The sequence below is a fragment of the Siphateles boraxobius genome, unplaced genomic scaffold (assembly GCF_051911475.1).
Source record: "Siphateles boraxobius isolate OS27281-9 unplaced genomic scaffold, OSU_SipBor_1 30, whole genome shotgun sequence".
Classification (NCBI taxonomy): Eukaryota; Metazoa; Chordata; class Actinopteri; order Cypriniformes; family Leuciscidae; genus Siphateles; species Siphateles boraxobius.
Genome location: NW_027508920.1, coordinates 3,700,753 through 3,712,065, shown reverse-complemented (window position 1 = coordinate 3,712,065; position 11,313 = coordinate 3,700,753).

Below are 11,313 nucleotides of genomic sequence, written 5' to 3'. Positions count from 1 at the left end.
AGAGTCTATGAGGACATCATGTAGCTTTTAGACCTTCTGGGGACCCTCTGAGCAGAAAAAAAGTTCAAAAGATCCCGAATGGACTACTGTCTGGTGGAATTGACTTGACTTTTTAACATCAAAAAGAGTCTATGAGGACATCATGTAGCTTTTAGACCTCCTGGTGACCCTCTGAGCAGAAAAAAAGTTAAAAAGATCCCATATGAATTACTGTCTGGCGGACTTGACTTGACTTTTTAACATCAGAAAGAGTCTATGAGAACATCTTGTAGCTTTTAGATCTTCTGGGGACCCTCTGAGCAGAAAAAAAGTTCAAAAGGTCCCATACGGACTACTATGGGCGGACTTGATTTGCCTTTTTAACATCAGAAAGAGTCTATAAGGACATCATGTAGCTTTTAGACCTTCTGTGGACCCTCTGAGCAGAAAAAAAGATCAAAATATCCCCTATGGACTACTGTCTGGTGGATTTGACTTGACTTTTTAACATCAGAAAGAGTCTATGAGGACATCTTGTAGCTTTTAGATCTTCTGGGGACCCTCAGAGCAGAAAAAAAATTCAAAAGGTCCCATATGGACTACTGTCTGGCGGACTTGACTTGACTTTTTAACATCAGAAAGAGTCTATGAGGACATCATGTAGCTTTTAGACCTCCTGGGGACCGTCTGATCAGAAAAAAAGTTTAAAAGGTCCCATATGGATTACTGTCTTGCGGACTTGATGACTTTTTAACATCAAAAAGAGTTTATGAGGACATCATGTAGCTTTTAGACCTCCTGGGGACCCTCTGAGCAGAAAAAAAGTTAAAAAGGTCCCACATGGATTACTGTCTGGCAGACTTGACTTGACTTTTTAACATCAGAAAGAGTCTATGAGGACATCTTGTAGCTTTTAGATCTTCTGGGGACCCTCTGAGCAGAAAAAAAGTTCAAAAGGTCCCATATGGACTACTGTCTGGCGGACTTGACTTGACTTTTTAACATCAGAAAGATTCTATGAGGACATCATGTAGCTTTTAGACCTCCTGGGGACCGTTTGAGCAGAAAAAAAGTTAAAAAGGTCCCATATGGATTACTGTCTGGCGGACTTGATGACTTTTTAACATCAAAAAGAGTCTATGAGGACATCATGTAGCTTTTAGACCTCCTGGGGACCCTCTGAGCAGAAAAAAAGTTAAAAAGGTCCCATATGGATTACTGTCTGGCGGACTTGACTTGACTTTTTAACATCAGAACGAGTCTATGAGAACATCTTGTAGCTTTTAGATCTTCTGGGGACCCTCTGAGCAGAAAAAAGTTCAAAAGGTCCCATATGGACTACTGTCTGGTGGACTTGACTTGACGTTTTAACATCAAAAAGAGTCTATGAGGACATCATGTAGCTTTTAGATCTTCTTGGGACCCTCTGAAGAGAAAAAAAGTTAAAAAGATCCCATATGGACTACTGTCTGGTGGATTTGACTTGACTTTTTAACATCAGAAAGAGTCTATGAGGACATCTTGTAGCTTTTAGATCTTCTGGGGACCCTCAGAGCAGAAAAAAAATTCAAAAGGTCCCATATGGACTACTGTCTGGCGGACTTGACTTGACTTTTTAACATCAGAAAGAGTCTATGAGGACATCATGTAGCTTTTAGACCTCCTGGGGACCGTCTGATCAGAAAAAAAGTTTAAAAGGTCCCATATGGATTACTGTCTTGCGGACTTGATGACTTTTTTACATCAAAAAGAGTTTATGAGGACATCATGTAGCTTTTAGACCTCCTGGGGACCCTCTGAGCAGAAAAAAAGTTAAAAAGGTCCCATATGGATTACTGTCTGGCAGACTTGACTTGACTTTTTAACATCAGAAAGAGTCTATGAGGACATCTTGTAGCTTTTAGATCTTCTGGGGACCCTCTGAGCAGAAAAAAAGTTCAAAAGGTCCCATATGGACTACTGTCTGGCGGACTTGACTTGACTTTTTAACATCAGAAAGATTCTATGAGGACATCATGTAGCTTTTAGACCTCCTGGGGACCGTCTGAGCAGAAAAAAAGTTAAAAAGGTCCCATATGGATTACTGTCTGGCGGACTTGACTTGACTTTTTAACATCAGAACGAGTCTATGAGAACATCTTGTAGCTTTTAGATCTTCTGGGGACCCTCCGAGCAGAAAAAAAGTTAAAAAGGTCCCATATGGACTACTGTCTGGTGGACTTGACTTGACGTTTTAACATCAGAACGAGTCTATGAGAACATCTTGTAGCTTTTAGATCTTCTGGGGACCCTCTGAGCAGAAAAAAAGTTCAAAAGGTCCCATATGGACTACTGTCTGGTGGACTTGACTTGACGTTTTAACATCAAAAAGAGTCTATGAGGACATCATGTAGCTTTTAGATCTTCATGGGACCCTCTGAACAGAAAAAAAGTTAAAAAGATCCCATATGGACTACTGTCTGGTGGATTTGACTTGACTTTTTAACATCAGAAAGAGTCTATGAGGACATCTTGTAGCTTTTAGATCTTCTGGGGACCCTCAGAGCAGAAAAAAAATTCAAAAGGTCCCATATGGACTACTGTCTGGCGGACTTGACTTGACTTTTTAACATCAGAAAGAGTCTATGAGGACATCATGTAGCTTTTAGACCTCCTGGGGACCGTCTGATCAGAAAAAAAGTTTAAAAGGTCCCATATGGATTACTGTCTTGCGGACTTGATGACTTTTTAACATCAAAAAGAGTTTATGAGGACATCATGTAGCTTTTAGACCTCCTGGGGACCCTCTGAGCAGAAAAAAAGTTAAAAAGGTCCCATATGGATTACTGTCTGGCAGACTTGACTTGACTTTTTAACATCAGAAAGAGTCTATGAGGACATCTTGTAGCTTTTAGATCTTCTGGGGACCCTCTGAGCAGAAAAAAAGTTCAAAAGGTCCCATATGAACTACTGTCTGGCGGACTTGACTTGACTTTTTAACATCAGAAAGATTCTATGAGGACATCATGTAGCTTTTAGACCTCCTGGGGACCGTCTGAGCAGAAAAAAAGTTAAAAAGGTCCCATATGGATTACTGTCTGGCGGACTTGATGACTTTTTAACATCAAATAGATTCTATGAGGACATCATGTAGCTTTTAGACCTCCTGGGGACCGTCTGAGCAGAAAAAAAGTTAAAAAGGTCCCATATGGATTACTGTCTGGCGGACTTGACTTGACTTTTTAACATCAGAACGAGTCTATGAGAACATCTTGTAGCTTTTAGATCTTCTGGGGACCCTCTGAGCAGAAAAAAGTTCAAAAGGTCCCATATGGACTACTGTCTGGTGGACTTGACTTGACGTTTTAACATCAGAAAGAGTCTATGAGGACATCATGTAGCTTTTAGATCTTCTTGGGACCCTCTGAAGAGAAAAAAAGTTAAAAAGATCCCATATGGACTACTGTCTGGTGGATTTGACTTGACTTTTTAACATCAGAAAGAGTCTATGAGGACATCTTGTAGCTTTTAGATCTTCTGGGGACCCTCAGAGCAGAAAAAAAATTCAAAAGGTCCCATATGGACTACTGTCTGGCGGACTTGACTTGACTTTTTAACATCAGAAAGAGTCTATGAGGACATCATGTAGCTTTTAGACCTCCTGGGGACCCTCTGATCAGAAAAAAAGTTTAAAAGGTCCCATATGGATTACTGTCTTGCGGACTTGATGACTTTTTAACATCAAAAAGAGTTTATGAGGACATCATGTAGCTTTTAGACCTCCTGGGGACCCTCTGAGCAGAAAAAAAGTTAAAAAGGTCCCATATGGATTACTGTCTGGCAGACTTGACTTGACTTTTTAACATCAGAAAGAGTCTATGAGGACATCTTGTAGCTTTTAGATCTTCTGGGGACCCTCTGAGCAGAAAAAAAGTTCAAAAGGTCCCATATGGACTACTGTCTGGCGGACTTGACTTGACTTTTTAACATCAGAAAGATTCTATGAGGACATCATGTAGCTTTTAGACCTCCTGGGGACCGTCTGAGCAGAAAAAAAGTTAAAAAGGTCCCATATGGATTACTGTCTGGCGGAATTGATGACTTTTTAACATCAAAAAGAGTCTATGAGGACATCATGTAGCTTTTAGACCTCCTGGGGACCCTCTGAGCAGAAAAAAAGTTAAAAAGGTCCCATATGGATTACTGTCTGGCGGACTTGACTTGACTTTTTAACATCAGAACGAGTCTATGAGAACATCTTGTAGCTTTTAGATCTTCTGGGGACCCTCTGAGCAGAAAAAAAGTTCAAAAGGTCCCATATGGACTACTGTCTGGTGGACTTGACTTGACGTTTTAACATCAAAAAGAGTCTATGAGGACATCATGTAGCTTTTAGATCTTCATGGGACCCTCTGAACAGAAAAAAAGTTAAAAAGATCCCATATGGACTACTGTCTGGTGGATTTGACTTGACTTTTTAACATCAGAAAGAGTCTATGAGGACATCTTGTAGCTTTTAGATCTTCTGGGGACCCTCAGAGCAGAAAAAAAATTCAAAAGGTCCCATATGGACCTTTTGAATTCAAAAAGATGAATTCAACTTTTTAACATCAAAAAGAGTCTATGAGGACATCATGTAGCTTTTAGACCTTCTGGGGACCCTCTGAGCAGAATAAAAGTTCAAAAGCTCCCATATGGACTACTGTCTGGCGGACTTGACTTGACTTTTTAACATCAAAAAGAGTCTATGAGGACATCATGTCGCTTTTAGACCTTCTGGGGACCCTCTGAGCATAAATAAGTTCAAAAAGTCCCATATGGACTACTGTCTGTTGGACTTTACTTGACTTTTTAACATCAGAACGAGTCTATAAGGACATCTTATAGCTTTTAGACCTTATGGGGACCCTCTGAGCAGATAAAAAGTTCAAAAGGTCCCATATGGACTACTGTCTGGCGGACTTGACTTGACTTTTTAACATCAAAAAGAGTCTATGAGGACATCATCTAGCTTTTAGGTCTTCTGGGGACCCTCTGAGCAGAAAAAAGTACAAAAGCTCCCATATGGACTACTGTCTGTTGGACTTTACTTGACTTTTTAACATCAGAATGAGTCTATAAGGACATCATGGAACTTTTAGACCTCCTGGGGACCCTCTGACCAGAAAAAAAGTTCAAAAGGTCCCATATGGATTACTGTCTGGCGGACTTGACTTGACTTTTTAACATCAGAACGAGTCTATGAGGACATCATGGAACTTTTAGACCTCCTGGGGACCCTCTGACAAGAAAAAAAGTTGAAAAGGTCCCATATGGATTACTGTCTGGCGGACTTGACTTGACTTTTTAACCTCAGAAAGAGTCTATGAGGACATCTTGTAGCTTTTAGACCTTATGGGGACCCTCTGAGCAGATAAAAAGTTCAAAAGGTCCCATATGGACTACTGTCTTGCGGACTTGAGTTGACTTTTTAACATCAGAACGAGTCTATAAGGACATCATGGAACTTTTAGACCTTCTGGGGACCCTCTGAGCAGAAAAAAAGTTCAAAAGCTTCCATATGGACTACTGTCTGGCGGACTTGACGACTTTTTAACATCAAAAAGAGTCTATGAGGACATCATGTAGCTTTTAGACCTCCTGGGGACCCTCTGAGCAGAAAAAAAGTTAAAAAGGTCCCATATGGATTACTGTCTGGCGGCCTTGACTTGAGTTTTTAACATCAGAAAGAGTCTATGAGAACATCTTGTAGCTTTTAGATCTTCTGGGGACCCTCTGAGCAGAAAAAAAGTTCAAAAGGTCCCATATCGACTACTGTGGGCGGACTTGATTTCCCTTTTTAACATCAGAAAGAGTCTATAAGCACATCATGTAGCTTTTAGACCTTCTCTGGACCCTCTGAGCAGAAAAAAAGATCAAAATATCCCGTATGGACTACTGTCTGGTGGATTTGACCTGACTTTTTAACATCAGAAAGAGTCTATGAGGACATCATGTAGCTTTTGGACCTCCTGGGGACCGTCTGAGCAGAAAAAAAGTTAAAAGGTCCCATATGGATTACTGTCTGGCGGATTTAATGACTTTTTAACATCAAAAAGAGTCTATGAGGACATCATGTAGCTTTTAGACCTCCTGGGGACCCTCTGAGCAGAAAAAAAGTTAAAAAGGTCCCATATGGATTACTGTCTGGCGGACTTGACTTGACTTTTTAACATCAGAAAGAGTCTATGAGAACATCTTGTAGCTTTTAGATCTTCTGGGGACCCTCTGAGCAGAAAAAAAGTTCAAAAGGTCCCATATGGACTACTGTGGGCGGACTTGATTTGCCTTTTTAACATCAGAAAGAGTCTATAAGGACATCATGTAGCTTTTAGATCTTCTGGGGACCCTCTGAGCAGAAAAAAAGTTCAAAAGGTCCCATATGGACTACTGTCTGGCGGACTTGACTTGACTTTTTAACATCAGAAAGAGTCTATGAGGACATCATGTAGCTTTTAGACCTCCTGGGGATGGTCTAAGCAGAAAAAAAGTTAAAAAGGTCCCATATGGATTACTGTCTGGCGGACTTGATGACTTTTTAACATCAAAAAGAGTCTATGAGGACATCATGTAGCTTTTAGACCTCCTGGGGACCCTCTGAGCAGATAAAAAGTTCAAAAGGTCCCATATGGACTACTGTCTGGCGGACTTGACTTGACTTTTTAACATCAAAAAGAGTCTATGAGGACATCATCTAGCTTTTAGGTCTTCTGGGGACCCTCTGAGCAGAAAAAAGTACAAAAGCTCCCATATGGACTACTGTCTGTTGGACTTTACTTGACTTTTTAACATCAGAACGAGTCTATAAGGACATCATGGAACTTTTAGACCTCCTGGGGACCCTCTGACCAGAAAAAAAGTTCAAAAGGTCCCATATGGATTACTGTCTGGCGGACTTGACTTGACTTTTTAACATCAGAACGAGTCTATAAGGACATCATGGAACTTTTAGACCTCCTGGGGACCCTCTGACCAGAAAAAAAGTTCAAAAGGTCCCATATGGATTACTGTCTCGCGGACTTGACTTGACTTTTTAACCTCAGAAAGAGTCTATGAGGACATCTTGTAGCTTTTAGACCTTATGGGGACCCTCTGAGCAGATAAAAAGTTCAAAAGGTCCCATATGGACTACTGTCTTGCGGACTTGAGTTGACTTTTTAACATCAAAAAGAGTCTATGAGGACATCATGTAGCTTTTAGACCTCCTGGGGACCCTCTGAGCAGAAAAAAAGTTAAAAAGGTCCCATATGGATTACTGTCTGGCGGACTTGACTTGACTTTTTAACATCAGAACGAGTCTATGAGAACATCTTGTAGCTTTTAGATCTTCTGGGGACCCTCTGAGCAGAAAAAAAGTTCAAAAGGTCCCATATGGACTACTGTGGGCGGACTTGATTTGCCTTTTTAACATCAAAAAGAGTCTATGAGGACATCATGTAGCTTTTAGACCTCCTGGTGACCCTCTGAGCAGAAAAAAAGTTAAAAAGATCCCATATGAATTACTGTCTGGCGGACTTGACTTGACTTTTTAACATCAGAAAGAGTCTATGAGAACATCTTGTAGCTTTTAGATCTTCTGGGGACCCTCTGAGCAGAAAAAAAGTTCAAAAGGTCCCATACGGACTACTGTGGGCGGACTTGATTTGCCTTTTTAACATCAGAAAGAGTCTATAAGGACATCATGTAGCTTTTAGACCTTCTATGGACCCTCTGAGCAGAAAAAAAGATCAAAATATCCCGTATGGACTACTGTCTGGTGGATTTGACTTGACTTTTTAACATCAGAAAGAGTCTATGAGGACATCTTGTAGCTTTTAGATCTTCTGGGGACCCTCTGAGCAGAAAAAAAGTTAAAAAGGTCCCATATGGACTACTGTCTGGCGGACTTGATGACTTTTTAACATCAAAAAGAGTCTATGAGGACATCATGTAGCTTTTAGACCTCCTGGGGACCCTCTGAGCAGAAAAAAAGTTCAAAAGGTCCCATATGGATTACTGTCTGGCGGACTTGACTTTTTAACATCAGAACGGGTCTATGAGAACATCTTGTAGCTTTTAGATCTTCTGGGGACCCTCTGAGCAGACAAAAAGTTCAAAAGATCCCATATGGACTACTGTCTGGTGGACTTGACTTGACTTTTTAACATCAAAAAGAGTCTATGAGGACATCATGTAGCTTTTAGATCTTCTTGGGACCCTCTGAAGAGAAAAAAAGTTAAAAAGATCCCATATGGACTACTGTCTGGTGGATTTGACTTGACTTTTTAACATCAGAAAGAGTCTATGAGGACATCTTGTAGCTTTTAGATCTTCTGGGGACCCTCAGAGCAGAAAAAAAATTCAAAAGGTCCCATATGGACTACTGTCTGGCGGACTTGACTTGACTTTTTAACATCAGAAAGAGTCTATGAGGACATCATGTAGCTTTTAGACCTCCTGGGCACCGTCTGATCAGAAAAAAAGTTTAAAAGGTCCCATATGGATTACTGTCTTGCGGACTTGATGACTTTTTAACATCAAAAAGAGTTTATGAGGACATCATGTAGCTTTTAGACCTCCTGGGGACCCTCTGAGCAGAAAAAAAGTTAAAAAGGTCCCATATGGATTACTGTCTGGCAGACTTGACTTGACTTTTTAACATCAGAAAGAGTCTATGAGGACATCTTGTAGCTTTTAGATCTTCTGGGGACCCTCTGAGCAGAAAAAAAGTTCAAAAGGTCCCATATGGACTACTGTCTGGCGGACTTGACTTGACTTTTTAACATCAGAAAGATTCTATGAGGACATCATGTAGCTTTTAGACCTCCTGGGGACCGTCTGAGCAGAAAAAAAGTTAAAAAGGTCCCATATGGATTACTGTCTGGCGGACTTGATGACTTTTTAACATCAAAAAGAGTCTATGAGGACATCATGTAGCTTTTAGACCTCCTGGGGACCCTCTGAGCAGAAAAAAAGTTAAAAAGGTCCCATATGGATTACTGTCTGGCGGACTTGACTTGACTTTTTAACATCAGAACGAGTCTATGAGAACATTTTGTAGCTTTTAGATCTTCTGGGGACCCTCTGAGCAGAAAAAAGTTCAAAAGGTCCCATATGGACTACTGTCTGGTGGACTTGACTTGACGTTTTAACATCAAAAAGAGTCTATGAGGACATCATGTAGCTTTTAGATCTTCTTGGGACCCTCTGAAGAGAAAAAAAGTTAAAAAGATCCCATATGGACTACTGTCTGGTGGATTTGACTTGACTTTTTAACATCAGAAAGAGTCTATGAGGACATCTTGTAGCTTTTAGATCTTCTGGGGACCCTCAGAGCAGAAAAAAAATTCAAAAGGTCCCATATGGACTACTGTCTGGCGGACTTGACTTGACTTTTTAACATCAGAAAGAGTCTATGAGGACATCATGTAGCTTTTAGACCTCCTGGGGACCGTCTGATCAGAAAAAAAGTTTAAAAGGTCCCATATGGATTACTGTCTTGCGGACTTGATGACTTTTTAACATCAAAAAGAGTTTATGAGGACATCATGTAGCTTTTAGACCTCCTGGGGACCCTCTGAGCAGAAAAAAAGTTAAAAAGGTCCCATATGGATTACTGTCTGGCAGACTTGACTTGACTTTTTAACATCAGAAAGAGTCTATGAGGACATCTTGTAGCTTTTAGATCTTCTGGGGACCCTCTGAGCAGAAAAAAAGTTCAAAAGGTCCCATATGGACTACTGTCTGGCGGACTTGACTTGACTTTTTAACATCAGAAAGATTGTATGAGGACATCATGTAGCTTTTAGACCTCCTGGGGACCGTCTGAGCAGAAAAAAAGTTAAAAAGGTCCCATATGGATTACTGTCTGGCGGAATTGATGACTTTTTAACATCAAAAAGAGTCTATGAGGACATCATGTAGCTTTTAGACCTCCTGGGGACCCTCTGAGCAGAAAAAAAGTTAAAAAGGTCCCATATGGATTACTGTCTGGCGGACTTGACTTGACTTTTTAACATCAGAACGAGTCTATGAGAACATCTTGTAGCTTTTAGATCTTCTGGGGACCCTCTGAGCAGAAAAAAAGTTCAAAAGGTCCCATATGGACTACTGTCTGGTGGACTTGACTTGACGTTTTAACATCAAAAAGAGTCTATGAGGACATCATGTAGCTTTTAGATCTTCATGGGACCCTCTGAACAGAAAAAAAGTTAAAAAGATCCCATATGGACTACTGTCTGGTGGATTTGACTTGACTTTTTAACATCAGAAAGAGTCTATGAGGACATCTTGTAGCTTTTAGATCTTCTGGGGACCCTCAGAGCAGAAAAAAAATTCAAAAGGTCCCATATGGACTACTGTCTGGCGGACTTGACTTGACTTTTTAACATCAGAAAGAGTCTATGAGGACATCATGTAGCTTTTAGACCTCCTGGGGACCGTCTGATGAGAAAAAAAGTTTAAAAGGTCCCATATGGATTACTGTCTTGCGGACTTGATGACTTTTTAACATCAAAAAGAGTTTATGAGGACATCATGTAGCTTTTAGACCTCCTGGGGACCCTCTGAGCAGAAAAAAAGTTAAAAAGGTCCCATATGGATTACTGTCTGGCGGACTTGACTTTACTTTTTAACATCAGAACGAGTCTAAGAGAACATCTTGTAGCTTTTAGATCTTCTGGGGACCCTCTGAGCAGAAAAAAAGTTCAAAAGATCCCATATGGACTACTGTCTGGTGGACTTGACTTGACTTTTTAACATCAAAAAGAGTCTATGAGGACATCATGTAGCTTTTAGATCTTCTGGGGACCCTCTGAACAGAAAAAAAGTTAAAAAGATCCCATATGGACTACTGTCTGGTGGATTTGACTTGACTTTTTAACATCAGAAAGAGTCTATGAGGACATCTTGTAGCTTTTAGATCTTCTGGGGACCCTCAGAGCAGAAATTTTTTTCAAAAGGTCCCATATGGACTACTGTCTGGCGGACTTGACTTGACTTTTAACATCAGAAAGAGTCTATGAGGACATCATGTAGCTTTTAGATCTTCTGGGGACCCTCTGAGCAGAAAAAAAGTTCAAAAGATCCTATATGGACTACTGTCTGGCGGATTTGACTTGACTTTTTAACAACAGAAAGAGTCTATGAGGATATCTTGTAGCTTTTAGATCTTCTGGGGACCCTCTGAGCAGAAAAAAAGTTCAAAAGATCCTATATGGACTACTGTCTGGCGGATTTGACTTGACTTTTTAACATCAGAAAGAGTCTATGAGACCATCTTGTAGCTTTTAGACCTTATGGGGACCCTCTGACCAGAAAACAGTTCAAAAGGTCCCA